Raw genomic sequence first — 24611 nt, 5'->3', positions numbered from 1 at the left:
TCCTGCCTCTCCTCAACAGTCACCGCAGGAAGTGTACCACAGCAGCCATCCTGAAGTCAATGACAGGTCTCTGCAGGTGTGTGCTTTTATACAGCTCTTAGTTACTCGCTTCTACAATGGTTTGCACCTTGTAAAGAGGTGTAAACTTTTTGGAGGGTGAGCAATTGCCCAAGTGCAAGGCAAAATCCTTACATCACATTGTAATGTTTGCGCCTGCTAAGTATCCAGATCCCGCCCCATTCCATGCTCATTTCTTCATTTGAATGCATTTCAATATCAATTTAATGGATTAATGATGGCAAAGTGCAAATCTGATAGCGGGTGCAGAATGTAATGTGAACACCATTCTTTACATATATTGCTTTTTTGTGCATTATAGAGGTTTTGCACCCACAAATCACTGCGTGTATCCTTACAGCTATCACTATATGTAATGATTCATATGTGAAGTTAATGTATTTTGTGAATGAGAAATGCTGCCAATACCTCGGTATTTACCTTAGAATTGTAACTGGGAAAGAAAAAAAAATGATCAAATTATGCATTCCTGGGGGGTCCCTGAGTGGCTCATCCAGTTAAAGCGCTGCGGCTGGGAGCGCAGGATGAGTCACACGGCTTGGACGACGCCAGTTAGTGTTCAGGCTGTGCAAAGAGGCCGAACTTTGCTGGGGACCCCGAGGGGGGCGTCACATTGGGTCTGACGCTCCTGGGGTGGGGGGATGGGAAACTGGCAGGGATTGCTTCTCCTCATTGCGTAACAGCAAACCCTACTTGCCAGACACCGAGCACATTCAGAGTGGATAAGAGGCAGGGCTGATCTCTGTTCTCCGGGATCGGTAGCCCGCCTGCCAATTCTGGCTTTAGGCTTGTGAGATTGGAGGATGCTCACATGCCCTCCGAACGCCTGTGCGTTGTGGGGACTCGCTGTGGTGAGGAGAAAAAACATAATTGGACATTGCAAATTGTGGGAAAATAAATAAAAATAATAACTGGTCACTCAGTTAAATAAAAAAAAAATCATTTTTTTTCTCCTTTGAACTATTAAATAGGAATCAAGAATATACTAACAACCGTCTATGAAACAAGTTGCTATACCAACTACACCTTCAGACATGGTCATGAAAATTATGTTTATATATATATATATATATATATAAAATAATATATAATTTGTTTTCTTTTTTCTGCATTATTAACAAGTCATTTTTATTTTATACAAAGGGGCTGGCCCCTATTAAGAAAGCAGGAAGTTGGTGGTGGAAATAAAACATCCCATTAGCTTGTCAGAACCAGCCAAGTGAAATAAAAAGCCGCTGGGCCTTGCTCCCTGCACTAAAATGGAAAACTTTTGCCACCTAACAGAAGACTTCCTCAACGGGAAGACAGGCGTGGAGGGAAGCAACAGACAAGGTTATTCACTGGTGGCGGTGTCACGGCAAGGTCAGGTCAAAGACTTGGTCAGGCCATCGCTCTCACTAGGGTGACACTGCCCAGCTCAGCGACCTGCACGTCACACACAGCCTCTCTCTACCTGACACCTAGACAAGCAGTGCAGTCAGCCAGAGGGGCGTCTGGACAGAAACGCTTGTTCCTGCCAGCCAAATTATAGCAAAGAAGCTTAACAATCAAGGGTCAATTTCACATCTGACTGGTGTTTCATGTTTAATGAGTGCAACTGTCATTTTAATTCAAGGATGGAAAATATCAGGGTGAACAACAGTTTAAGCTTATTTGTTAATGGGATATGTGTATGACAGATGGAATGTGTTAGCGAGCATGAAACTGTTCAGATTTTCGCTTTCTTCCTGCCTGTCTGCCTGTCTATCTTTCAATTATAGATGCATTTATGTACTTCTGTGAAGGTGTTTTAAGATGTATTAGGAAACAAATACAGTCTCCCTTGCTGGGTTTCTTTGGGGGGGGGGTTACGTACAGCTTTAAAACAAGAGGTCATTGTTGAATTTGTTTTATTTAAACAAACATAAAATATAAACAAAATCTACAACAGACAGTTCGGTGCTTTTACTGATTTTTTCCCTCTCACATCTGGATCATCAGAAGAAAGATTTTCGCTCTTTTTCAAGGCTTCAACCAAACTTATCTGCTTCCATTTGCTCATTACTGCCACTAAATAAACAGTACAATCCTATAAGCTTAAAATGTCTGTTTCGCTTCAACCGATCGCACAAGACTATATGCCAGTCCACAGTTATGAAGCCGAAATTTTACAAACCAATGGTACGCACAGTGCGTAATGTGCATATGACTGCGGGCGCCAATGTGTTTAACATACATTTGTCAAGGGAAAGCGTGTTTGAAAACAAACAATGTAGGTACTTGTAGGCTTTTGATGCCATGGTAACTACACTCACTTATTTCTATTTAAATCTATTAATATGTTTGTGATGTAATTTACTACATAGTTAAGGATGTAACGATCTACTATAATATCATTTAAGTCTATAAATTGAATACAGAAAAAATATAATTTCTAAACACAGCATTTAATACATTTAAAGATATAATATATATGAAAAATAAATACTAGTTTCTTATAAATAAAACATTCTTACAAATAATTATAAAGTTAACAATCAGTGCGTTGTTGTGTTTAAATATGATAAACCTTTTTTTAGATTTAGATACAAAAAAAATCTGTTGTAATAAAAATCAAAGAAAACATAAGCTGAAAGAATGCTCTAATGTGCCCCTAACTCCTAATGCAGACATGCATGGCCTTTATGACAGATGACAGGCATATATGGAGCAGATCGATTCACTAGAATGACACCCCTGCAACTGTCAGCCTCTCTGAAGAAAGTGGCACTTGTATTCCTCATGGCCCACTGAGCTCCCACTGGCTGTCAGCAATGGACCTCATTAGGTCATGTTTACTCAAACCTTGTTGTTCCTCTGTCTCTTAATTCTGTCTGTTATGGGACAAAGAACACATTGGGACAAAGCACATTGTGACTGGCCATTGATGGTGCCAACCCCATTCATGAATTACTGTTGTCATAGAAACCAGCTTTACCAAGTTAATCACAGCAATCAGGGGAGTGAAGGACGAGGTCAATAGTACAAATTAAAAAAAAAAAACAAGGCCTGCTTCACCAGAGTCGTTGTCGCATGAGATGGGATGTTGGTGTAGTTCAGCTGTGCGTACCATGTGAAAGATTTCTGGGGGCGCTCCTGATTATGGTCACCTTATGGTCCTGGTTACACTAAAGGATTCTGACTAAATTAATGAAATCAGTCGAGATCTCTGCTTCTTACTTGTTCAGTCGTCATGGGGCGGGTTCTGTGAGCAGGGGGTTCAGATTCAGTAACATAAAAGCAATTTGGTTACTTGCCACAGGAGACTTTCCAGTCTGTGTTAAAATCCAGTAAGATTTCACTGAGACCACAGGATCTGTTTTAATGCCAGTGACCCCAATGATGTGCTGTTGAATCTTCTGGGGCAAGAGCATTTAGTGACCACTTGATGCCCCTTGCCAACTAAACATATGGGTATACCTGACTAGATGCAAATCAATCTGTGCCACAAGTGCTGTAGCACCCCAAATACTGTTATTTAATATCAAATTGGATTCTGTGGTAAATTCTGATAGATGTAAACAGGCACTGGCCTTTTAGAAAACAGTAATAACCAATGCAAAATAATGTACTGCAATAGAATATACACAGGATCACAAGAGGTTATAATCATTGTGTACCTCAATACTTATCAACCGTTAAAGTTGCAAGAGGCAGTTGGATACATAAACACACACATGAGTTTGCAGTACAAGGTTTCTATTGTTTGCAGTACAAGGTTTCTATTGTTTAACACCCATATAAACCATAGCATGGTTTTCTTTATGCTATTTAATTTCAAAGCTTAATTTGACACTTGGTTAGAATACAAATAATTCACAATCCCAATCAACAAAGCAAGACTACTAAAGTAAATACAATTAAAGAAAGCTGAAAGACTTGACCACTAAGTTCCTTCTCACTTCTCTGTGTTTTAAAATAAGTAGGCTTCCATTTAGATGTACTGTATTGATTTTGTTTGTACAGTACTATATTTTCAACAGAAGTAGTATTTTAATTCAGAATGATATGATTCTGAAAATATCACTTCTAAACTAAAGAGACAACATGTTAACTGTAATACAGTATATTCTTTTAAATCTGGTACTTATTGTAGCGGTATGTAAAATTTCCCATTAACGATCTAACAGCAAAATGAAATCTAAATGTGAACCACGCACAGAACTGCGTAAAACGTAAAAGGCAATGCAATTTAGCAAAACCAACATATTAAAAAAAAACAACACAGTTTCCAGAATTAAAACAGTAACGTTATCCCAAGTCAGTATTCCAAATTGCAGAATATAGTGCTCGATAAGGCCCTAATGTCACAGCTCACTTGCCAATGAAAATGCACAAAAGCAACAAAAGATCACAGAGTGAAAAAATAATTAAAAAATACATCACAGTAGCTAGAACTGTTTAATGATTAGCTGTAACATTACCCTAGCTTGTTTCGTTCGCTTTGTTTTGGCTGCATTTTCATCAGGTGAAACTGGAGGAAGCGCTGTGTAACTGCACAATATAAGACCGAAAAAAAACGAAAAAAAAAACGTGGGCTATGACGGATATTCAGATCAATTGTAACATTTAAGACATGGGCAGTAATTTGTTACATATATAATGGGGATTGATTTTAGACTTACTACAAGGGCGGTATAACGCGACTGACGTGTATCTGGGTAACAGATATCCAAGTGCTGACTGTATTCATTTGAAATATGTATTACTCAGTGGGTTTTTTTATTATTATTGTTTATTAGGAAATCATGTGTTTGTCAATATTTGCAGTACATGCTTATTATAAGTGTTGCAAACAAATAATTTAACCTTTAAGGGGGGCTAACTCAAATGAGCAAAATTAACTTTGTTTGCAGAGTAAAGATGATATATTTAGGCTTCATGTTTAATATGCATTGCTGAAAAAAAAAAAAAACAAACAAGCAAGACTATAATTGCAGGCAATGGCACTTCATGAAAAAATGAAATTAGTTCTCATGTGCTTATAAACCTGAAATATTTTTTATTCATTTCAAACAATATAGTACAGTACACTGTGATATACCCAGACAAACTAGATACAGAACAGTTTGCATCAAAGAATAATGCCAGACAGTCACCAGTTAACAAACTAAGATTTCTCCACCACATAAAGTAATGGGCATTGTTTTATATATATATATATATATATATATATAAATTATTGGCACCAAAAAAGACGGTATAAAATAAATAATACCAGTACTGAACTATATTGTAATTTTCAAACATGTGGAATATATTTGACTTTATTAATGATTCAATGGAATCAACCAAAATTACACATTTCTCAAATTATAATTTTTTTTTAAAAAAAAATGAAGTGTCACTATTATTGGCTTTGTGCACCCTCCCCTTGCAAGGATAACGCCACTGAGTCTTTTTCTATAATGTTTAATGAGATTGGAGAACACATTGGGAGGGATCTTAGACCATTCCTCCATACAGAATCTTTCCAGATCCTTGATATCCTTCGGTCTGCGCTTATGGACTGCCCTCTTCAATTGAAACCACAGGTTGTAGATTTGGAGACTTAATGACCTCAAAATGCAACCAAGTTCTGTAATTTTTCAACTGTGGCCCTTGGATTTCCCTTTGCCTCCCGAACCATCTGCCCCACTGTACTTGGGGGCAAGGTACACTTGCGTCCTCTACCAGGCAAGTTTACCACTGTTCCAGTGGTTTTTAACTTCTTAATTATTGCCCTATGTGGCGGAGTGTCCCACCCCTATTTATTATTATTTGTATTTTTGTTTGCGGCGCAGATAAAAGAGCTGCGTCTTTTGTTATTGTTTTTTATATTTATAATTTAAAAACCCTGTGAGGATGCATGACTGATCAGCTACTGATTATTTAACTAGCTGACAGTCATGCATCCTTACTAAACGCGTGCAGACTCTGGCCGAGGGGTAATAAGATAATTAACAGCTAGTTAACCCCTCGGCCAGAGTATAAGAACCTGTGCTGTGGGGTTGCTAAAACGTGCTGGATTAGCCAGCACGACACTTACTTGTTTGTCTGTCTGATTCGTTTGGCCCTCGTGCCCTTTGTTTTGTTGATTGTTTAAATCTTTTGTTTTGTTTATTTATTTATTAAATACGCTGAGTGCAGTAGCATTCAGCTTCACCCGCCCATCCACTGTTTTAATTCAGTTACTTCCTGGTCTGTGACGTCACCACACCTCACCACTGCGAGCCATCCTGCCACACCCTAATAGTGGTGTGGTATATTTCGTTTTTTAGCTATTGTTTTATACTCATTGCTTGATTTATGAAGGTCAACAACCATTTGTCTCTTTCCATTTGTGAGTTCTTTGCCTTTTCCCATGGTGATGGATGACAAATAGATTTCATATGTCTGTTACCTCATTTTTATACCCCAGCGAAACAGGAAGCCATGGAAGGCCACAATACAGTTCCTTAAGACGTAGAATGTTAATGCAGATTTAATTTTGTTTGATTTTATTTATAAGAATCATTAGGGGTGCCAAGAATTCTGACACCTATCTTTTTGAGAAAATTTTTTATTACTTGTTAATAAAAAACTTTTTCTCTTAGCAATTGTATTAGAATAAAAGAATATGGTTTTCCCATATATTTGAGCATAAAATATAGCTCATTACCTGTGTTGTTTATTTTATACGGCCTTTTTTGCTCATCTTTATCAAGGGTGCCAATAAGTTAAATTTTAATGATCCTTTAACCACCAACAGACTTTCCTGCTCAGTGTAGCACAGAGGCTGGCATTGATCAAGGCAGTATTTTCAGGGCATATTCAATAAAGTGGCTGAATCTAAGTGCCTGAATGGCTGTACTGAAGTTACACTGGCAAGCAAAGCACTGGGGGCTGGGAGACTGAAGGACATGTCTGCCGACTCCAGGACGGGTGTCTGAGCTTCCTTAATCATTTAAGAGCCCCGAGCAGAGAAAGCCTGCCAGCCGGACAGTCTCCACCCAGAGACTTTCTCTATCCAATACATGGCCAGGAGCCAGGCTCCAAGGAAAGGGCTAATCAATTCTTTCTCAACTGTGCAGCAAAAAGCACTTTACTGCTTGAAGTAATCTTTCTCTCTGTCCGGCTCTCGAATTAAAATGACCAGATATACAATTATTGCCAATATATATATATATATATATATAGATATGAGGTGAAGTGACAGGATGCAGCTATGGGTGCTACTTCTCTTTTTTACCCTAATATAGATCATGAAATATCACTGTTTCTGCCAGCTGCTTTAAATAATTCTAGATTGAATATCTCTCATATGTTCTTGATTTCATACAATAGGCCTAATTTTCAGTGGCTATTGAGTAAGGCCTCTCTGGGTATTTTTATTTTTTTTTTGTGCTTGCCAGTTTCTAAATTCAGTTTGTGGTTCTTCATTTTTTTTGTTTGTTAAGAATCTGCTAGTATCTGCCAGTGCCCCCCCCCCCCCACCCCTTCATTTCTCTCAAAAGGCTGAAGACAGAAGACTCAATAGGGAAAGGCTTTCTGTTCATAAAAGTCAATATGACTTATCATAAAATTGATTTGGATTTATTTATTTATTTTAACTTCAAATAAAAAAAAAAACAGTAACATCACATGCTAAATCACCAAGACTGACAAAACAAGCTACAGTTAATACATATGTAGAAAAATAACTAACTGAAAAACAAAGTAAGCGTTTATCAACCCCACATCCTTATCAGAGAGACGTGTTAAACAGGGACACAGATACTAATCAAAGGGCTTTGACTCTGTGTATTCATCTATTCATTAACCTTGGCACGGATAGATGTAGTGTTGCGCCCTGGTGCCTAGTCCTGTGCTGTAGGTTAAAGAGTCTAATTGCCTTCATACTATTAGACAGTGACTGACTAATCACATTAAGTACCAACTGCAACATTACTTTTAATTATTAGTTGTATTTCAAATATATGTGTTCCCTTAAAAATAATAATACAAAAACAATACATAAATGTAAGATATTTATCACAAGAAAAATGAGATCAGTGTTAACGTTGAAACTGCTAACACATAACATAACAACATTGAATTTAAAATCTATGAGGAGATGACATTTGATATATGTACCTGACTAACTGTCTTACCATGCTCCCAAGCACAAGGCACTAGAACGCTGGTAACATGTACATTAATGCCACCTGCTGGACACTAGACCCTTCATTTATGAAGTACTACATGAAGAATACCCAAATTAGCCTGGTTACTGCTGGAAGAAAGTGGAAAATATTGGCTCTGGGTTACAAATCACGACCACAGTCCACTCAATTCAAACTAGTTTGATACATCTCCAATATACTAGATTTGATAACCCTTTAAATGTACCCTTTGAATTAGTCAAAGTCTTTGTCCCCAGGGTTAATTGTATAAAGGCAATAAGACTCTCCACATTAAGCATTACCAGGCATTATGGACCGTTTGGGTGTAATAGTGCCCTTGACTTCGTCTCAGGCCCCATTACACAAATGGTCCATAATGCCTGGTAATGCAAGCAGTCTTGTGCTGTCAGTGATTAATAGACACGTCTGCTTCCTCTGAGATGAAACTCTCAGTCTTAACTGGAGACATCTCCAACACCTCCCTTATAAGTAATGCATTGCATTAAACATCTAAAAACAGGGTTTCAGGGAGACACCCTGGTAAGCTGATCTCCTAGAGCTCCAAGGCGTGGTCTCATTCAGTTTACTGAGGTAGGTAATGGCAGTTATACTAGAAATGAGGCCATTTCCCAATAGACCTGTTTGCACTCACCACTTCCAGTACTTAAAACGATGCAAAGAAGTAAGCGTGGACACAATGGGGCACCTATCATAGCAGTATGAGTGCTTCGCTCGAAGGGTAACAAACTAAACCAGATTAGTGAAAGAAGCAGGTGAGCAGGATTGCTCTCAGGAAGGAATGTGTTGCAACCACCAAGAGAAATCATTTCTTTCATGTGCCAGACATCTCACCAAAGTCATCACCTGTATGGACAGTATCATGTTTTTGTAGAATAAAAATCTGCCATTGAGTAAAGGTAGAGTAGATGTACAGTGTACTGTATACTGCTCTGCAGCTATGGCCAAAAATAATAAAACTATAGGAACATACTTTAGATACTTTCATTAACATCATGTAATCAAATAAACTACACAATGTTGCAAGGTCTATCCGAAGCTGTAATAGTAGTCCATTATTTCATATTAGATTTGAAATGCCATATTTTTAAATTTGTCATTTTATATATGGAAAAATAAGCGGCATGTAATCCAGTATGTTAACATAACATTATTCAGCAGGTTTCAATCGACTTTATGAAGCAAAATTGGTTAATTTATAGGGTGATTCAAAACTTTTGGCCATAGCTGTATATCATTAAAAAACAGAACTGTACCAGGTAACTTTACAACTTTTACAAAGAAACAACTGGGGTCAGTTTGGCAGCACAAGTTACATCAGTTTCCAAGCAGGCCTTAGCCATTACCTTAATGAACCCCTGCTGAGTACAGGTATACTTATTATGCATGCCAGCTATTTCCAAGCAGATATTTTCAATCTGTTTTTGTAATAGTTATAAAACACGTACAGAAGCTGAGTAAATATTTTACTACTCATTACATCAGAATTACCAGCTCTACCTAAAAACAGAAGCTAACTGAACCTCACTTATGTCTGACTTCATTAGAAATCATTTTAATTTAGTAATCTCTAGTTCAGATGCTTTTCCCCCGTGGATATTATAGTTTTACACAGTTAAATCATAAGTTAGAATCGAAAAAAATAGAAAGGACATTTACAGTATCTATCAGGGCAGGGTTCCTTAATGGTTTTCCATGTGTGTGCGTCTGTGTGTAAAAAGGATCCTTCTTAAAGGTTTAATTACTAAACTAAGGCATCATTTTGTTATTTTCCGCTCAGCGGCGCCCAATTTTGGTCTTTGAACCCATTTCATTATTCAATAGATAAAATGAAAAATGTAAGAAAGTAAAAGTAATCAAGAAATAATTACTTGAAATCCATTCTGCCCTGCAATATATTCATGCTTGTTTCAAGGAACAGTTTTTGTTTTTAATTTTAGTGTGCACCATGGTATTATCATAATAAAATCCCCCAAATTCCATTTTTTAATTTTTATCTATGTTTTTTTTTTTTTTGCAGTTGATCCACACTTTGTATTCCCATTGCCTCTCTGGTGAAGCCCATTTTCACTGTCACTCAGATGAAGGGGGATCACTTTACCAGTAGCAGGAAGTGAATCCATCAAACTACTCTTTTTATATTATTATTATTATTTATTTCATAGCAGACATCCTTATCCAGGGCAACTTACAATTGTTACAATATATCACATTATTTTTACCTACAATTACCCATTTATACAGTTGGGTTTTTACTGGAGTAATCTAGGTAAAGTACCTTGCTCAAGGGTACAGCAGCAGTGTCCCCCACCTGGGATTGAACCCACGACCCTCCAGTCAAGAGTCCAGAGCCCTAACCACTACTCCACAGTTTTTTTTATAACACGAAAAATGGGCTACAACTGAGTCAAAAAGATATAAAATCTGGAGGACAAAAAGCAAAACAATAAGGAATTTAAAATAATTTATATCAATACAGAACTCACTATAACCCTAAACTATAACAAAAAAATAACCCACACAATACTTTCCTCATATATTTTGGACTATAGATGTACTAGGGCTGTGCAGTTTAGTGTGTAAATTGACACAAAACATGTTGCAAAATTAGCAAATACCACTGATTAGTCACGCATGTGTGACTCAGAATTATCTGCAGCTACATATACTGGGAGATGTAGTTTTTAGGAGTGTTTAATCAGAGGCTAAATCTTACCCAGGACTACAGTACAATCCCACAATCAACTGCGTGCAAAGACACATTTCTATGGAAAAGAGCAAAGCGAAAGCCATTTCATATAAAAAAGAAAGGTAAGACAAATGTTGCAGATAAATGAATGATTTCAGTTAGATTGAATAGTACTCATCGTGGTGCAGCAATAAGGATGTCAGTGCCTTGGCTGAAAAGGCAATTTGCTTTCAAGTGGTTTTTGAATCACTCATTGCAGAAGTTAATTGCCATTGGCTGGTACTCAAATTGTATAGACAAGGGAAATGCTGCTTTTCTTTCTACGAAATAGGCTTCGTTTTAAAACCTGGTTTTCAATGAAAGGGAATTATGTTAGGTCCTTGCACACCCCTAAGAGGTACTGTACATGTTTTTAAAGCCTAGATAATATTTTAATTTGTCCATAACTGGGCTCACAAGCCTTTCACAGCAAACAATAGGATGAGGGGAGAACGTGCATTGATAAGTATGTGTGTTTGTCTTGTGGGGTGGAGGAGGGGACATCGCTGAAAAATAACACATAGAAAAGCCTACAATCTATAGGGCTTTTCACACTACACCACCAAAACCCGGGTTGAGTCGACACGGGGTGGCCCCAGGGTGACTCCCCCCTGAGTTCAGCCCTGCATGCATTCACATTTGCTGTGCTCTACAGTTCTCAGGTTAAGATTGGCCCCGGGGTTCACACTGAATATTTTCAACCCGTGTCAAACACAGTGGCGGAAGAAAATATCCAACATGGCTTTTGATTATTTTGCAAAGGAGGGCTCGTGTAGAACAATCACAATCTCGGATTCTACTTTCAAGTTTATTTTTGTTCCATCCAGCTGCCACTTTTTCATTTGCCCAAAGACTGAGCAGCTCCCGGACCTCATCATCGCTCCATAACACTCTTGCCATTTTAATTTTTTTTATTTACAACTGCGCGCAGATCTGTGAACCTTGCCTCTTGACGTTTATTTTTGGCTACTGCCATGCGCGTTTTCAACCCGAGGCGAACGTAACCCTGTTGCATTCACATTTCATTTTTCAACCTGAGGTGAGTGCTTTGTCCTGGGTTGAAAATTCTCAACCCTACTTTCTGTCAGGGGTGAGTTCACCCTGGTAAAACAGTTTAGTCTTGGGTTGAAACTGGCAATGCGAAAGCGCTTGCTGTTCGACCTGGGGTCACCCCGGGTCGAAATGGCTAGTGTGAAAAGCCCTTTTGTCGACAGCATTCATGCCACTACTTTTTTTTTTTTTTAAATAAGATTTTACCCTTTTACTGAATAAACATTCTCAAGGACTTATTTATGTATCTGTTAGGGCTTGTCTAAACAGTCGTAATGGATTATACAGAAAAGAAAAAAAAAAACTATGGTAGTCATTTTGAGAGATGGAATGAAAAAGTCTGCTTCTTCTCTCAGTAAGGGATGAATATATACTGCTTGAATGTATTGTCGCTTGGTGTGTGTTTCTCCTAATGAGCCCTGCAGGCCAAGTTCTACTACACATTTCCAGACCTGCAGTAAATTTGCACTTTACAGTCGTTTTCCCATTTCCAACAGTTAAACCATGCTTTAGCATGTACTTACCATTCTTTACCACCAGGGTTTTCACTGTACTTTTACTCTGCTTTACTACACTTTCCTATGTTCTTACCATGGTATGCTGCAGTAAACCTTTAAGAGACATTAAGAGACTTCTGAATTCACCACATCTAATGTATTATTTCATTTGGAAGAGTTAACTATACAAATCCAGGAACAGTACAGTATTTTGCAACAGAATACGGGTGCTAAAACCAGACACAGAGATGGAGGTAGTAACTGCATTTTACAGCTAGTTGATAAAATCTGATATTTATCTGCAGTTGTTTCTATGCCTAAAATAATAGACCAATCTTCTCCTAAAATGTTAATCGATAATGTGTATTGAATTTCAATGGCTGTTGAATATAGTCTGTGTTAGTTTGCTTGAGAAACAGATGTTGCTTAGTGGGATTTGTGCAGTAACTTTAATGACAAGCTACAAGCCAGGGTCACGTCATGGATAGTTAAAAAAAAGGTTGTGTCTTATCTGCCAAACTAGTGCCTAGAAGGTGCACCTCAGTACAGAGATCATGAAGGGGCGAGGCATGGCAGGAGATATTAGACAGGTATAAACTTGAGTGAGAAGAATACATTATCCAGCGTATAGAAACTAGAAATTTCTTTTACACGGTATTAAATGTCAGGACAGAAGCTTAATTCAGTCAAAGGAAACATTTTGTGTGACCTCCACCTGGAGTTCAGGACCCCCTCCTCTGAAGACAAGGTTCTATACATCCTGTTCTGTAACAAACACGCGCTAATTGCTGTTCAGACAGCAGCTAATCAGTCAATAGAATGTTTACAGATGTATAGCACAGATAAGTGTGGATATAGTGTGTTTCTGAAGATCCTTAAAGAATGCAGACTCTGAATGTTCACCAGGAGTCAGCTTTAATGCTCAGGGCTTTTGTATGTGAAAGATGTTTGCCCAGTCTGTCCTCATACTTAAGAATCCTGAACATAGTCCTGCATTCCTCAAAAAACATCTCATTAACAGCGTACAACCAGAAGAGGCTCTGAATAAACATGAACTCAGTTGTAAATAAGGTGGAATTATTGACCTCAAATTTAAAGGCAGAAAGCCTGTTTTATCATAGGCTTTTTCAAAATGTATTAGCTTGTATCTAAAAGTCCTGATAGACCTTAACTGGACTAGACTTCCTCATGTGTCTTCCTTTGGGTCAGTCAGTTATAACATTGCCATTAGTTTTATGCTTGGCAGGCCCTGAACACATCTTATCTCCAATTAGTCACCAAGAGTTTCTCTAGGGAAAAAAAAAATCTGTGTCTCTTCAATTGAGATTAGATCTTTTAGTTGTTTCCTGTCACGAAAACATCTTTTATTTTGTTTTTGTTTTTGCATCTGCAGTAAACTCCCTCCTTGAGTCTAGCTCCATATAAAGACTGGCTCACGATTAAGACCACACACTGTCTGAAAATCTCCTTGTATTTACCTATCTATCAGACCAGTTGATTACAAAAATAAATAAAGAATAATAATCTAAATGGTCTGGTTTTTTCCTACTCTTGATTTGGATTCTGTTATATAAAAAATACAATAGTACCTGTAGTTTCCCATAGTATACTGCAGTACATCCTATATTTTGTTGTAGGAAACAATAGTGTTTTTGGATGGTACTGTAGTTTTTATTTTTTTAATATATGGGGCATCGTGTATAGTTTTGGAACGGAGATCGTGAGTGCCTCACTTTGATGCTTTTAAACAGTTATAAATTCAGCTCTCAAACGTCACTGGTGAGACTGGTGTTACAGTATGTTATTTAAAGAGTTAACGCTTTGAGAATGAAGTCCACTGCTTTTTGTTCTGTTCCTTTATGCCTTGCAAACGTTTTATAACCAAATCATCATTGTCGTGACGTTGGGTCACATGAGATGTCCATATGGGTCATTTGAAGTGAAGTGCCCATCAATTGTTTACATACAGAAACCAGGATGTATCTCTTACAAGGCTGAACATGTTTAGTCAGACTTGTTTGAATTAATACTTGGAATGTCTGCAGCCATACAACCTTGAGAATCTAATTGTTTTAGGTCTCAGCAGCTAAGAAAGGTTGAGCCCAGTTCTTCTCAAAAATAAGTTTAGTTCTCATACTCCTGTACATGGGGGCTGGGCATCTTTGGAAACTAGATATTGGCTTTCATCAGATCTTTCTACATGTATTAGAAGTCTGTGAGTGTTGTATTATTTCAGGGCCTTTTCCTTTATTCTATGTGTAATACCTATACTCACACAGCAGCACAGCAACAACCCCAATTCCAAGCAAACAGTAGTCATTATTTGGTAACACTTTACATTAAGTGTCTCTAATTGCTGTGTATTTACATAGTCATTCTTAGTAAATACAGGTGTACTTACACATAGTTATAATGCATAGTTACAGTGTACTTAATGTGTAAATCTGTTTTCACGACATAACTCTAAACCTAACCCTAACCCTTTTCTGATACTGTGCACTTCCATCTATCGTGTAAAAAGATTTACACATTACTTTACATATACAGTCAGCACTCGCCTATACGACACTCAGATACATGTCAGTCGCGTTTACCGTCCTTGTATTAAGAAGCAAATCAATTCCCATTATATATATGTAACAAATTAAAGCACTTAGCCGCCACATGCGATTTCTGACTCCGTCACCAGTTTTGTGATACAAAGCCGTTCGGCTATTCGTTAGTTTTCAAAAAGTAATAAAAGCCATTATATTGCTCAGAACGCAGGCAGAGACAGCATAGCAGCAGGGGCAGGGGGGTGTGGCCCCTGTGTGTGTGCCTTTATATTACAGCAAGACGTTACAATGTGTAACACGTTAAAATAGAAACACAGTGCCTTGCATAAGTATTCACCCCCCTTGGACTTTTCCACATTTTGTAGTGTTACAACCTGGAATTAAAATGGATTTAATTAGGATTTTTTGTCACTGATCTACACAAAATAGTCCATAATGTCGAAGTGGGGAAAAAAATCTACATATTTTTCAAAATGATTTTCAAATAAAAAACTGAAAAGTCTTGATTGCATAAGTATTCACCCCCTTTGCTGTGACACCCCTAAATAAGCTCTGGTGCAACCAATTGCCTTCAGAAGTCACATAATTAGTTGAATGGAGGTCACCTGTGTGCAATTAAAGTGTCACATGATCTCAGATTAAATACACCTGCTTCTGGAAGGCCCCAGAGTTTGTTAGAGAGCATATCTAAACAAACAGCATCATGAAGACCAAGAAGCTATCAAAACAAGTCCGGGATAAAGTTCTGGAGAAGCACCAATCAGGGTTGGGTTATAAAAAAATATCCCAAACTTTGAACATCCCCCGGAGCACCGTTAAATCCATTATTAAAAAATGGAAAGAATATGGCACAACTGCGACTCTGCCTAGAGAAGGCCGTCCACCAAAACTCAGTGACCAGGTAAGGGGGGCATTAGTCAGAGAAGCAACCAAGAGGCCAATGGTAACTGAAGGAGCTGGAGAGATCCACAGCTGAGATGGGAGAAACCGTCCATGGGACAACTATAACCCAGACGCTCCACAAAGCTGGGCTTTATGGAAGAGTGGCGAGAAGAAAGCCATTGCTGAAAAAAACCCATATCAAATCCCGTTTGGATTTTGCCAAAAGGCATGTGGGAGACACAGCGAACATGTGGAAAAGGGTTCTCTGGTCTGATGAGACCAAAATTGAACTTTTTGGCCTTAGCGCAAAACCCTATGTGTGGCGCAAAGCCAACACTGCTCATCACCCTGAGAACATCATCCCCATGGTGAAGCATGGTGGTGGCAGCATCATGTTATGGGGATGCTTTTCTTTGGCAGGGACTGGGAAACTGGTTAGGATTGAGGACAAGATGGATGGAGCCAAATACAGGGAAATTCTAGAGGAAAACCTGTTTCAGTCTGCAAGAGACCTGGGACTGGGGCGGAGGTTCACCTTCCAGCAGGACAATGACCCTAAACACACAGCCAAAGCTACACTGGAGTGGTTTAAAAACAAGAACCTGAATGTCTTAGAATGGCCCAGTCAAAGCCCAGACCTCAATCCGATTGAGAATCTGTGGCAAGACAGATTTATATATATATATATATGAGCTGGAGAAGGATACAAGAAGATTCCCTCTGGCTCCCTCTCAGTCTGGAAGAAAGAAGGTTCTTTCACCAAGAACAAGTAGAAGAATTGTGAGGGAGGCTAATAACAACCTGAGATTGACTGCCAAAGATATTCAAAGTGAATTGGCTGCAAGTGGGGCTGGGGTTTCCACTTCAACCATAGGTCGAGTATTGCATGGTGAAGGAAAATGTCACAAGGACAATTGCTTAGAGTTTGCAAAACTGCATTTGAATGATCGATATGAGTTCTGGTCAAAGGTTTTATGGAGTGATGAAACAAAAATCAAGCTATTTGGACACGCTGATAGTCATTACGTTTGGAGAAAGTCGGGTGAGGTGTACAAAGAAAAGAACACCATACCTACTGTCAGGCAATGAGGTGGTAATATCCTTCTATGGGTCTGTTTTCATCTACAGGAAATTTAGTTCCAACACATGGTAAAATGGATTACATAGCATTCCAAAAGATATTGGCCAATCATCTGACATCCTACAAAACTACCTGCTACAAAACTTGGTTTAAAGCACAACTGGACGTTCCAACACAACAACAATCAAAAGCACACATCAAAATCTACTTCAGAATCAAGAATGGCCTAGTCAAAGTCCCAATTTAAATCCGATTGAGAATCTTTGGTATGAGTTGAAGAAGGCTGTGCACAAGAGAAGTCCTTGGAATTTGAATGAACTGGAACAATTTTTGCGTTGAAGAATGATCAAAAATCACTAAAGAATCGTACCATAAGCTCATTGACAAATATCCTAATCGTTTAAAAGAGGTTATTATTGCTAAAGGTGCATCAACTAGCTATTATTTTCATTTTCCTTGTCTGGGTATGAATACTTTTGAATTAGCATTTTTGGAGTTTTGCAAAAAAAATGCTGAAATAAATAATGTAGACATCTATTTCTTGTAACATTATTTCTCATCCACAAAAGTAAAACTATTTCTGCAAAAGATTTTTCCTATAATTATATGTTTTTGAGAAATTTCTAGAAATTATACATTTACATTGGGGTATGTAAACTATATATCAATCGGTCAAGAAAATAAGTGAAGCAATGTTGGATAGTAAATATGACTTTATATATTTTGTTTAAATATAGCTGATACAGCACAAGTAAATAAATAAATAAATAAATAACATCAATAAATAACAGAAAATGGTTTTGAAGTTCATACCACACAGGTTTTTTGGCGTCCAGCTCTCCGTCTGGCTTGCTGACTGCTGCATGATACAGTTTAGACCCCTGCCGTCATATTTGTTTCCATCGTCGAGATGAATTTGTTTGAATTTCAGAAAGTCAGAAAACAGTGACAGTGACATTTTAATCACCATTTTAGTGTTTGGAGCATCTTTATTTTGTAGTATGTTTTGTAATTCATTTTCTGTTAAGTCACAGAATCACCGTTCAACAGTTTTTTCACATTCAGCCATTTTCTCTTGTAAGGAGTGGAAATGAAGGGTGCTCCTTTGAAAAGGGGCGGGACTGACAGTGATGTGAACGAATCACGTTTCAGAGGGAGGCTATTGCCCAGTGGTGTAAGGATGTTAGGTCTCTATGGAGTATTATAACTACACACATCAAATTGTTATTACCAAAGTAGTACGTAGGAGGCAGAAACTGTTACATGAGAATGTTGTGAAAGTCAGGCCCTTTTTTTTATTACCAACCATTTACGTAGCCTAGTATCAGGGCTTTTTGCTTCAGTTACTGAGTCACCGTCAAGCATATTTCTTTGGTTTTTATTTGCAGAGTTGAGTTGCTAACATTTTCACTGTGTTTCTTGGTAAACTTAAATGTAAAACAAATATGCAAATGTCTTTAAACAACTGTCTTGTTCAATGATTTACATCATTCATAAATACTTAAAAAAACAAAAACAAAGCCATACTCTTCAAATGTCTTTCTACCAGACAGTCAAAAACACTCTGTATTGACATTTTCTTTGTAGTGCTGGCTCCAGTCAAATTAGATTCTGTAGCAGAAAATAAGTTCCAGAAATTCAATTTGCTTATGATAAGGGTATGTAAGGTATACATATACAGAGGAAAGATTCGATCAAATTGTACTTGAAAGATGTCTGCAAATATTGCAGACAAGACTGATGTTAATGTTTGGAGTAACTCAATCAAAAAAAAAAAAGCGCATTACTTTGCTTTGGCTGACATGAACAGGTTTTTATTTAATTGGCAAGCACATTAGACACTGCATAAAATTCAGACATGTTTCTACTGAGAATAATAGATCTGAGGGACGACTGCTTACTCGTGATCTGGTTTTCTACAGAAGAAACCCCACCAATCAAAGAAGCCTTAATGCATTTGTGGCCAGATCGACCTGAATAAAGAAACAAGGACCATGGGTCACAAATGAAGATTAGATAAAGGGGCATTCAGAAGAGAAAATAGGACGCACTTTTTTACACAGAGAATTGTGGGAGTCTGGAACCAACTCCCCTGTAATGTTGTTGAAGCTGACACCCTGGGATCAATAAGCTACTAACAACCAAACGAGCAAGATGGGCTGAATGGCCTCCTCTCGTTTTGTAAACTTTCTTATGTTCTTATGTTCTAAATGTAATTTACATTTAATACAGAATTTACATAACATCGGTCTGCTAAACTGCAGCTTATAAATTGGATCCTGCAGCTGTTCAGAATTTGACCTTTAACAAGATGGGTCTGTAGTTGATTCTTGAAGTGGGTCTACTAAACTGCAAACATTCATCAATTGTTTTTTAGTTATCTAACAGACCACAGAAAATATACATTTGTTAGTTAGCTACACAGACAGTGACGTGAAATCATTAATTTGCGGCGCAACTGAAGTTGGCACCGCAGTGCCATTTGTTTAACCAGACATTACATGTTTGCACGCTAAAGCAATAGCAACAAGAGCCACTAGGAATAATTGCATGCATTATAAAATATAATGGTGAGGAGGCAATAAAACAGCTATTTAATTCCTCCCTGTGATGTTGATGAAACACAAATATTCAGAAGTATGATTTGTCATTTCTTTCTTCTTTCACTGTATTTCATTTGTTTTTCTTTTAGTTTTTGTAAAAAAAAAAAAAAAAAGCAGAAAGCAAGCCAGACAGTCTGTGTGAGACATTATTGGCTGTGTGTTGTGTGTTGACAGGGAATGGCAACGGATCCTTGACCAGCCGGTGGAAAAATCAAGGACAGGACTGTCTACGCTACCCCAGACAACGAAGCTGTCGCAAAACCACAAGGAACCGGGATCAGGGTTTCATCATTATTTGGAGCAGGGATTAGTTTAAGGATTTTAAAACCCACTTCAAAGTATATTGAAGTGTGTGTCAACAGGATCTCGCTGTATAGCGGGAGCAGCTCTCACCATTGACAGCAACCTTTTCTTTTTAGCTGCTTTTGCACTGTGTTTTCTTTTGCATTTTGTATTTATGTTTATTGTTTACACTGCTGTGTATTGACTGCTGTGGCACCTACCATTGCTGATACCAACCCGGGCCTATTTTGGTAATAATTTTGGAAATAAATCCTGGCTGTCTCTGCAACATCTCAACACAGCTCCTGAGTCAGTGGATTACCCACAACCCCTTATCACATGTAACTCATGATTAAGGCCCTGTGAAAATCATGGATATTTTCTTTAAAATTCACGGCAGTGTCACAGGTAAAGTATCATATTTCGTGGAATGTGCATGAAAATATGTTACAGATTATTGTTATTTTTTTAAACAGCAAATATACAGATAAATGCACTGACATCAACATTAACATCAAAATTATTCAAGCACTTTACAATAGCTTGTTAAACGGTGTTGTAATTAACAGCCTGTAGGTAAAGTGTATCTGCAAGGACAGCTTTCAGTTCTAGTACGTCAGGTGCATGTTCACCATTTAGGCCTTGCAAAACAAATAAAATGTGTAACCCATACTGATCTTGGGTATCCCCTTATGGAAAAAAAACATATATTTTTAATATATGGTAGAAAAGTATGATCCTTATATTTTTCATATATAGAAATTGGCTCCTTTTTATATATTTAAAATATATGGGATCAAAGTTGATTCTCGGTAGTGATCTACAGTAACGTTACAGAAGAGCTTACCTCCATCGCTGTTTAACACTCCTGCTGTATACTGCTTTACATGATCTGCTGCAGACACATTTTTAGTCTTTTTAGAGACATCCATTTTCTTGTTTACAGTGTGTAGTATTTTAATTTCCCTCTTAGATTGCATATTTTTCTCCATGAGGGGGATAGTGTTATCATGTTAAAGGTTATTTCAAGAGCTTGTAACTAAAAAGCATTTAGCTAGTGACACAAGGGGTCGAGCAACAACCCTTGGTTCACTTGAGCATGATATGTTTATAATAAGGTAATATATATATACTATGCTATAAAACCATCTTTTTGAAGCACATTTTGGTGACAAAACAATCCTTCTTTACTCATGAAAAGTACAGATAGGGCACTACAAAGCTTTAAAGAATGCCACACTTTGTTTCATTCATACTAACAAATAAATCTTGAGTTAAAGCATTGCGTGAGCACTGCCCTGTCTCTTGTTTATTGTTTGCTCATTGATCTTTGTGAGTATGTGTATCTGTATGATTCCTGATACAAAAAGTCAATACAAAAGCTTCTTTCAGTAATGAAATAGCACTGTGCATATATACAGTGCAGAGGCAAGCCAGGGCAGGAAAAGGGCACTTTGTTAGAAAAAGGCATCATCGTGTCCCACTGATCGTGAACTCACAGTAACAGGATAATTACAGGAAATACAAAGGAAACTAAGGGTTCTAATGGCATGCAACACAATGGGATAGCAGGGGCAGCACTCTGCTGAGCAGAGCACGCTCTTCAGTAGAAAACAGTTTAGTCAGGAGACAGTCACTGACTAAATGTGTGATCTCTTGAACATTTGCAAGTCTTCTAAGCAGTATCATGAATTTGTGAATTATCAAATGAATGTGAAATAACAAAGAAGCACTTATATATGATCAAATCCAACAATCTAATATACATACATATAAAGTTGGCACAGTGAGAAACTGCACTATTTCATCTCCTGCTGAAACCCAATACAGTGCACAATATATTATCGTTGCACTTTTACCATTTTCCACAATTGCACAAGCCAAAACGTTTGTCTACTTTTCTTATCATTATTATGAGCCTGTATCTTAGTACAGAAGCTATGACAGTAGCTCAGTTGGAATCCTGGACTGCAGTGCAGAATGAGCAAGGTTGAGCCAGGTGCAAACTCTCACTGGACTCAACAGAAGATTCAACCAGTGACCTAACCTCACCTCCCTTGGGTGCTAAAGCCACACAAACAAGCTCTTCTGACAGTAATTGCTTTTGACTGCAGACGTTGGGAAGACTTTTGACCTGCAAGACCTTTAGGTGGCATTTCCCCTGTCTGGGGCGGTGCTACAAATAAAGCAGATAAACACATAACTTACGGTGCAGTTATTTGTATCTAAGGTGAATTTAAACTGACTGGAATGTTTCTTGCACAGTTAATAAGTCATTATGCCATCCTTAATCTTTACTACCAGGAGTCCGGCTGTGGAGTCTACCCAACGACAGGCTGTTAAGAGCATTTCTGGTAACACTTCATGATGGAATTATGCTTGTATTCAACTTACTTTCCTGATGTATAACAGATTAATTCTATTGAATGAATGGAAAGGTTTTCACTAAGCATAGGTCCTTGTAAGGGGAAAATGAGTTCCCCACCTTATACCTGGTCCATAATTCATTGACACACTGAGTACTGTTACCCATAGGGCCTGGGAATAGCCAGCGATCAGTTTCACTAACAACATATTTTGCATTGAAAAGGTACTAGGTACTAGAAAACCAGAGCCAGATTGCAGATCACACAAATGACCCGCATTTTGCATGTTAGACCCGCAAATTGATATTAAAACCAGCCGACCCGCGACAATCATTGTACACCCCCAAAACCAAACGTACATGTAAGATCACTGTTTGAATGATGTAAAAAACTGAAGTTTGTCGTTATCAACATATGTACACTCCATTCATCGATGGGTTCTTAATTCAAGCTGCAAATTATATAATTTTTAAATGAACCAATGTTGTTGTTTTCTTTTATTGATTAATAATTTAGGTCATATTAATCGTGTCCAAAATGTTCTTGAGGAAGCCCCCCCCCCCCCTAATATTATTGTGATGAAAAAACTAGTGAAGGACACTCAGGAAATATTGTTATGCCAACAAACCGAAGGAGCAGCGCATTTTCAGATGACAGGGTAAAGTTATAACAGCATAATCAAAAATCATTAAGGACTGAAAAATCAGGGGTTAATAGGCCGGATCACACCAGTCCTAGGCATGTTAGAGTTCTCTGAACAATTTCCTCATTTTCCATGTATGAGGAAATTAAATTAAATGAGCATCCTGCCTAAATGTCTTTGAATAAAATAAACAGCTCAGTTTCTACATATCGCAGGAAACACAAATACACTTTGTTATGTTTCCTAAAGGCATAAAAAGCTCCTAGCTGTAATGGTTTATTTTAAAACAGCCTGAACTTTGCTCACTCTACACGCCTGTTGACTCCAAAAGCATCACTGAAACAAATCTTTCATTTTAGGGAACAAAGAAAATACAGTTTTCTCAACAAGTTTTTTTTTTTTTTTTTCAGGACAAAGTGGTGCCAGCAAGAATTGTGTAGGCGAGGCATAGGCCCTGAGCTACACCACAAACAAATCCATGGAACCTGGGGCCATGACATTATACTTTTTCAACAGTTTACTTTTGTTGAAAGTCATTGGTAATTTACATACAGCTTTGTGTATCAATTAACTTCACTTTTTACACTGTGACCTTGAGAATATAGCACTCCTTTTTGACATAATAAAACACAACTCCCACAAAACATTTCATCCGGGCAGGAACTTAAACATTATCATAGAGCCTCCTTATTTAGAACAAAGAGATTATTAATGAAAAGAAAACCGAGGAGAATCTGTCTCCTCCTGCAAGTCTAATTAAAACGCAGCAGAGATCGTTTTAACATACCGATACGCATTCTCAAGACATTTTACATAATAATACATTGTTTTGCTGTTTGAAGGGTTTTATTCTTAACTGATAATGGAAGTTTTGCAGAATTGTTTAATAAATAGCCAGGGGATTTGCATGGTAAAATTGCATAAACCTGCCTTTGTAGGAAATAATGCAGAAATAATGTCGAGAGACAGATTTCAGAAATGTAAAGTTATATATTTTTTTCAAATTGGTTACTACCAGCAGAACATCTACTGGCAGTAGTCTTTTTGGGGTTTCCTATTACCAGTACACATTCTACTGCCAGTAGTTTAACATCAAGGCTAAAGAAAGATAAATATTTTATGGATTTTAAGTTTGAGAAAGGGGAATGGGTAGTTATATTAACAATTTGTTTTGTGCAGCAACTGGCAGCAGTGGAATTAGCAGCCTTAGTGCTAGTACAAATCTTACCAGTGGTAACATTGGCCATATTTTTTAAAATTGAACAGTAGGTGCATATTTATTTTTTAAGACAAATATTTTTGAGCGTTAAAGAATAAAAATGGATTTTTGTACCCGTCTAAGTGCCTGCATTACTGTAAGCGCACCTTCATTAGCCACATAATGGGACTTGGGGATGTATGGGCAGGAGCCACATTTAACTCCTGGACAGCTCATTTAAAGGGATAGCACTCATATTGGGGACAGCATTAAAATGCTGTGCTGAATGTCTTAATATCCATTTTAAATTATTAATGGAAAAGAGAGACACATGTTTTACACATCGGTTAGCCTATTTAACTGAACTAGGTTATACTTTTGGTTTTAATAGAAAAATGATACAATTTGGATGTTTTGAATTGACCAATACAGTTTGTACATTCAAACGTCAAAATTATTGCATTTTCCATTTCCTTTCATTTATTTATT

Source organism: Acipenser ruthenus, chromosome 3 (assembly GCF_902713425.1).
Source record: "Acipenser ruthenus chromosome 3, fAciRut3.2 maternal haplotype, whole genome shotgun sequence".
NCBI classification, from domain to species: Eukaryota; Metazoa; Chordata; class Actinopteri; order Acipenseriformes; family Acipenseridae; genus Acipenser; species Acipenser ruthenus.
The sequence above is the reverse complement of the archived record's forward strand: the minus strand, read 5'-3'. Positions refer to the sequence as shown.